Here is a 6,951-nt window from a genome sequence, read left to right as displayed (position 1 = left end):
CCAACTTTTTGAGAAAGTACCATACTATCTTCCATAGTGGTTGCACCATTTTAAACTCCCTCCAGCAGTGAATAAGAGTTTCAATCTATCCAAAATCCTATACAATTTGTAAATGATGAAGCTGGACTCAACTTCATCTAGTTGGCCCCAAATGCTACAGTCTTAACTCTGAGGCTCTTAGGGTTTGATCTTAGTCTTTCAAACTCATGTGAAGAAATCGCATCCACAGGCAGCACAAGGAGCAGCCATAGAACATGTTCTAATAATTGCTAAGCACTATGCATGCAACAATTTTGCCGTCAGGTGTGTTGTAGTTAGGTGCCGTCAAGCTGAGTATGACTCATAGTGACCTTATGAACAAAAGATTTGAACCCTGTTCTATCCTACACCATTCTCACACCTTCTGACACATAAGAACCCATTGCAGTAGTTACCACGTCAATACACCTGGTTGAGTGTCTTCCTCTCCTTTGCCAACCCTCCATTCTTCCCAACAGCACGTTCTTCTCCAAGGAATAGTCCCTCCTAGCAACATGTCCAAAGGTATGTGAGGCTAAGCCTCATCATTCTTGTCTCCAAAGAGCTCTCTGGCTGAACTCTTTCCAAGACATATCTGTTTGTTTTCTTGGCCGTCCATAGGATGTTCAGTGCAATTCTACAACAACACAGCTCAAAGGCATCAATTCTTTTTCTGTCATCTTATTCATTGTCCAGCTCTTAGATGCATAGCAAGTTGTCAGGTGTACATGGATACAAAAATACGTAAGGACTGTTATTCACTGCAGAACATTATACATCTGGCAAAGAGTGTATATGAGTGTATTCATAAGACCTGGAAGGAATAGTTACAATACCAATACAAAGTACTATGATTGCTCAGAAAGAGAAATCAGGGCAGCTGGGAAACTGAACTTTGAAAGAAAGTTCAAATTTTAGGGAGTGGCAACAGGGGAAAAGATAGGAATGCTTCTAGTAGAGGAAAAATTTTGTATCACCATGGAATGGAAGTGGGACAGAACCAGATGCTTCTCTGATAGTGAAGATGTGTGTAGCTTCCTGAAGGTCCAAGTACTAGTGTCAGCAACAATTGCAGTAGTCTTGAGTGACCTACCCCTCCTGGCTCCACAGTTCCATCCCTGAAACCATAAGTACCCCAATTTTAGGGGGGTGCTGCAATTATGATTACCTGGAAGAACATTGGCAATCAATCACCACAGAAATAGGAGCTGCCCCTCACCACCAAAGAGAAAAAGCCACTAAATGGAAAATCAAGGAAAAATGTCAAAAAGAGGGAGAAGACCCCATAAATACCTTGAAACCAACATTTCTTCTCACTAGCAAGAGGGTGCCTGCTGTCTGACTCTTAATGTACTGTGTTTGCCTGATAATATTTTTTTTTCATCTCTCACCCGATTGAAAAAACCCCAATATTAATTGCTTTTGCGACTGGCTGTCTCCAGAGAGAACTTGGGAGGCCCCTCCAAGATGGTCAACTGTGAGCATCTCCTACACTGCTACTAGAAACTAACATAAGGACCTAGTGAAACTTGTAAAGTTGCGATACAGGCTCAAAATCCAAACTCCAGCTCAGTGTCTTGACTTCAAACTTCCTAAGCTGTGATGACAGAGTCTAGACACAGTAAAGTGTAATCTCCATCACCCTGGGCTTGGGGTGTTGGCTTGAAGCAAGGCTGTCCTAGGCACTGAGGTAGTTTGATGATAGGATGAGCTGATTAAAGTAGTCTCAGAATTTGGGGGGTAGGAGGGGAAAGAACAAGGTAAAGAATCTGAGGACTCACTGATCTTAGCATAAATCAATCAGGCACCAAATTAGGCAGTAGCAGACCCAAGAGAAAAAATAATATAGAAAATGGATACATTTGAGGAAAAGGGTAAATTTTGAAACAGGCATTTGGAACCATATGGGCAATGGGTGAGTTCACCAAAGGGTGTGCTGTAATAGAAACATAAGGACTGGTAATTTCAGTAGAGAAAGAAGAACTACACAACATAAAGCTTCACAGAAAGACAATAAAGAGGCAAGAGATAGAGTGTGGGAATTCATGGAGGAGGAATTGTCAAAGTGATGACGCAGCCTGAAAGCCACTGTAGCAGAGAAGGATGAAGACAGAAGAGTGGTTGTTGGTTTCAATTCTGAGGAGGTGGTGAGGGTTCTTTAAGGGGATTGCATTCTTCAAGGATGTATGCACAATGAAAAAAGTTTGTTAAGGGTCATGTTTGGGACCAGAAGATGACATGCCATCCACAAAGGGATTGTGCAGAGATACAGATAAGAAATTGGGGTAAAGGACAAGAATGGAGGCCAGGAAGGCAAGTTAAAAATTGCAAATACAGACAGAGGTGGTGGCCGGCAACTCCAGGTGGCTGGTTGTCCGTGGAGGATCCTGAGGGACCAGGAGTCACGTTTCCCCACAGATACACACACCTTGGCCTGAGCCCCGCGGGGCCCACCAAGCACAGCAAGATGGAAAGTGACCCGTGTCCCGCCCCGCCCCCCGCCCCCATGTGGCCCTCACTAACTGCTCACATTTGGTGTTTGTTCACCACCTGGGTCTTGTCTTCTGGGTCAGTGGAGTTGTGTGGGGTTCGCAGGAAATGGAAGAAAAGGAGTGATGTGACTGATTCTGCCGGGTCCGCTTGCTTTCAGGACTGGCTGGCATTTAGAGAGGAAAACATAGCCAGCAAATAAATAGTGCTTTTTGGAAGGGCCCGAGAGGAAACAGTGAGAAAAGAGGAACCAAGTCTTAGCTTTTCTATGATTTTTCGTAACTCTACATTTTGTTAGTGGCAGAGAAATAAACTAATCTAAGAGTTATTTTTCTATTGAGGAACGAGAAGTGGAATTTTTTTTTCTCTTCCTTGTGATTCTAACCTTTTCTCCTAGTGACAAAGCATAAATCGTGGACGCTCAAGAATAAGGTGGAACCTCAGAAACCCAGAAAAAAAGACTGAGAAGATTACGTTCTTCCTTGAGAGGGAAGGGTGGGGTATGTTCAGCCCCGTCTGGATTCTACAGGGAGAAACAAAAATATGAGTTGCATGCCATGGAAAGAAGACAAGGCCAAATTGGAATCGTTGGCGCTGTCCCCGGCAGCGCACCCACAGATCTACCATGAGAAACAGCGGAGGGAGCTCTGTGCCCTCAGTGCCCTCACAACATCTTCCAGGACGCCAACGCCTTCATCCGCGAAGCCCTGTAAGAGATTTTCCAGAGGTTGTCTCCTAACACCATGGTGACACCTCACAAGAAGAGCATGCTGGGAAATGGAAGCTATGACGTGAATGTCATCATGGCGGCACTTCAGACCAAAGGCCCTTTGGTGGGACAAGTGCAGGGGTGTGGGTGTCATTACTCTCACCAACGTCACGGGCTTCATCATGAATGTACCCTCCAGCCTATGTTGGGGTCCCTTGAAGTTGCCTCTCAAAAGGCAGCACTGGATCTGCGTTTGAGAGGCAGGAGGTACCTATTACAAACTCGAGTCCAAACTCAAGATGCCTGGGTGGATTGGAGGCAAGAGTCAGCTCAGGAAATTTCTAAAACATCACTTGTGACAGTTCTGCCCACCCTTTCCCTCACCTCACCCCCTTAAGCCTCTGTGATGTACTGTGGCCTGCACAGTAGGTCTGTCCTTGCCACTTCCCCAAACAACTCAGCGAGTTTCTCCTCTCAGATTTGACAGTGCAATAGTGCAGACATATGGACTGTTTAGAAGAACCACCACCAGCGTGGTGTGGTGTTTTTTTTTTGTTGTTGTTGTTGTTCTGTTGGGTTTTTTTGTGCTGGAAAAGGAAGGCAGGAGGTCTATGCTTAGGCAAACCAACATAGACCCTTGGTATTAATATGGTGTCTAGCTTATGTGTGTCTCTGTCATCCCTCCCTCCCTCCCTGGTGAGGACCTGATACAGGTTCTGCTGGAGTTCATCAATCACTGCTGTTTCAGCTTCACCTGGAGTAGAGCCAGCTCCAAGGGAGATGGTGCCTCCATTTCCCCTTTCCTGGCCAACCAGGGGTTCTGAAGACACAGAACTTACAAAGGCCATGGTGACCAACTAGAAGGATCTGTAGGGTGGGGTCTCGCAAGAAACCATCTCTAAAATGCTAGTGACAGTACAGCATGCTGTCTTCAACCCTTAATGCCACCCCCACCTTTTCATCCCTTCCTGGGACCCTATGCTTGGGAGTGCTTTATGGCCATACTCGGAGATTTAGAAGGGAAAATTCTCTAATATTCTAAGCCAGGTCATTGAATTCAGCAATATCCTCGTCTTACGGGGTGAGATGACTACCTATGTGGACACAGCAAAAGTCAAACTAGCAGGCCAGGGTGGCTCATGTCCAATAAATAGCTCACTCTGGTTTTGTTCCCACCGTTTCACAACATTGACTATGAAGGTAGAAGAGAAGGTATAAGAGCAGTGTATCCACTTGACCCACTCAGTAAAACTAGAAAATGCCAGTGTCTACCTTTGATAGCAGATGCTACTTTTGAGTAGACTTGCAGGACAGTCTTGTGAAGGTCAACTTTCTGGGTTTAATAGCAGACAGGAGTGGTGGAAACTCTAAGCTTGGATTGGCCACTGCAGCAGCATGCAGAGCAGAATTCTCAAGCTGGCAGGCTGTGTATGTTATGTTAAAGGACCAGGGCCTGGTCTGTCATCTTTCTGTAGTTTCCTTTACAGATCAGAGAACTCATCTACTCCCTACTTTTAAAAATTTTAGGCCACTCTTGCTGTACCTTGGGGAAACAAGTATCACACCATGTTGTGTCACCAGTGGTGTGGTTGCCTAAGGCAGGGAGGACCTGTCCAGTCCTCACAGATCCGTGTTCCTGCCTGGTCTGGGGAGTGTCCCACTGTCGGACTCCTCCTCAGCAGCAGGGCCAGCCTGGGGCTTACATGTCAAGCCTGAGCAAGCGTGGAGGACACAGCTGAGGCTTCCTCCTCCAATTGGGACCAGAGCACATGTTTACAACCAGCACTTTCTGCACACGTTCTCTTCAATCCACTGAGGCCATACCAGAAGCGTCTAGGTGGCTCCTGCATCCTGTCCTCCCTGTAACAGGCCGCAGTCTCTTCAGGACCCTATTCTACACCAGACCTGCTTGGCACTGCAGGGAGCTCTTTACCCTACCCCTCATCCCTGCACAATGACATTCCAGCCAGCACCAGCCAGAAGTTACAACCTGCCTTGCTGATTGTTACAAGCAGGATTTTGAGTACCCTGGCACTGTCCTGAAAGGAAGCCATTTTCTGGACGAGGAAGAAGGTTCTCTCCACAGATCTGTGTGGGCCTGTGTAAACACTCCAGAGGAGTACCAGCCCTCTTCATAGCCAGCGGGCTACTGAAAAATGCTTAAACATTTCAGTTCTGGTTTCTCTGTTCATATCCAATTCTGGTGCTTAGAAAAGGGACTCATGCTGACAGCCAAGGGCAAGAAGCCCCACTTCCTTTGAGGAAGATAGCAGGCCTGACCCTGATGCCTAAGAAGGGGCAACCCTAGGTTTTTGTTTTTCTTGCTTTTTATTCCTCCTTTTTGTTTTTAACTTTGTGCTGGGTTTGTTTACATGAGATGTTATTTTGTTTAAACAAACATTAAAAATGAAAACATCATAAAAAATTGCAAGTACAACTAAATAATGCTGGAGAGGGGAATCATTGGGGTGGAAGGAGCTCCTAGAAGATAAGGGCATAAGTGATAACTATGATAAAGCCCGGAAGGACAGGTGGATGGGGAACTCATAGGTCACCTGTAATCCTGGAGCAATTCTCTAATTACCTTTTTGTTTTGTTGTTTTTCTTTCTAAATTGGAAACCTTAGCACATGTGGAATTTTGCACAGGTTTCATAGCGTCACTGGGTCTTATAAATACTCCAATTATGATGTTTTGGGGCATTTTGACCCAAGAATCAGTAATGGCTTGTATCATATCCACAAGACTGTGGTGGTGAATTAGCCACAATCCACCTTAGAAAGTGTAGTGTGAGATGTGATCTGACAATGAATGAGTGGCCCTTCTCAGAAAGCTCTACCTTAGAATAGTGCTTTGCTGTTGTCTTGAAATTATTACTGTTTGAGCAAGGTGCATATTCATTTGCATTAGGCCTCACATCCCATGCTTGAGCTCTTTTTTATCATGTCCACCATTGTCACGAGTGATAGTCTATTTATAAAAGGCTGGCTGTACCTTGACTCAGGCCAGTACAGAGCTGCCAGACAGCCAACTGACGTCAGTAAGCCCTGCCCTGCTCCCTGGAGGGGTGGGGTAGTGGGCATTGACACAGCACCACCCTCCAACCCAATGGGGGTTTTCCCAGAAAAGGAGGTGATAGTCACATCCATTCTGATGAACAGCAGCCAGCCTTCAGTCCTGATCTGATGTTGTGGCATTACTGGGAATATTGGAGAAGGTTGGAGAGTACTGCTGGGAAACCTTACACAGGGATCATAAATGTTCTTTTGTTAGCTTTTGGTACTTTTGGCAAGTCTGCACTTCCGGCTCTATGACCTTGCTAGTAGGGGCTTGTCTTGGGCACGTCTGGATGGCGTCAGGGCTCTGCTGGACCTGGGAGCCAAGCTAGAAAATCCCTGATTCTCCTTTCTTACCCTTAGCATGTTGCTAGGAGGGGCTGTTTCTTTGAGGGGGATATCAAACTTAGAAAGATGGACAGTTAGCAAAAGAGAGGAAGGCCCCCAATGAGATGAACTGACAGTGACTGCAGCAGCGAGCTCCAGTGCTTCAGAGATTGTGAGGATGAAACAAGATAGGACATGATTTAGATCTTTTAGTTATAGGGTCATTATGCATCAGTCCTACTCAACTCATAACAACATACCCTTGGCATTCTGTTTGACTTTAACGCTTTCCAGGACAAGTCTGGGAATCTTTTATGGCTTTGTTTAGAGTCCAACAGCGCCACCTCTTGTT

General features: G+C 45.7%; 1 pseudogene; it reads left to right on the top strand.

The window, feature by feature from the left end:
- The first annotated feature begins 3,051 nt into the window (after positions 1-3,051).
- LOC102848531 lies at positions 3,052-3,576 on the top strand (annotated as a pseudogene).
- Positions 3,577-6,951: the final 3,375 nt, after the last annotated feature.

This window comes from Elephantulus edwardii, unplaced genomic scaffold (genome assembly GCF_000299155.1).
Source record: "Elephantulus edwardii isolate Elephantulus edwardi_28Jun2011 unplaced genomic scaffold, EleEdw1.0 scaffold00467, whole genome shotgun sequence".
Classification (NCBI taxonomy): domain Eukaryota; kingdom Metazoa; phylum Chordata; class Mammalia; order Macroscelidea; family Macroscelididae; genus Elephantulus; species Elephantulus edwardii.
The sequence above is the reverse complement of the archived record's forward strand: the minus strand, read 5'-3'. Positions and strand labels throughout refer to the sequence as shown.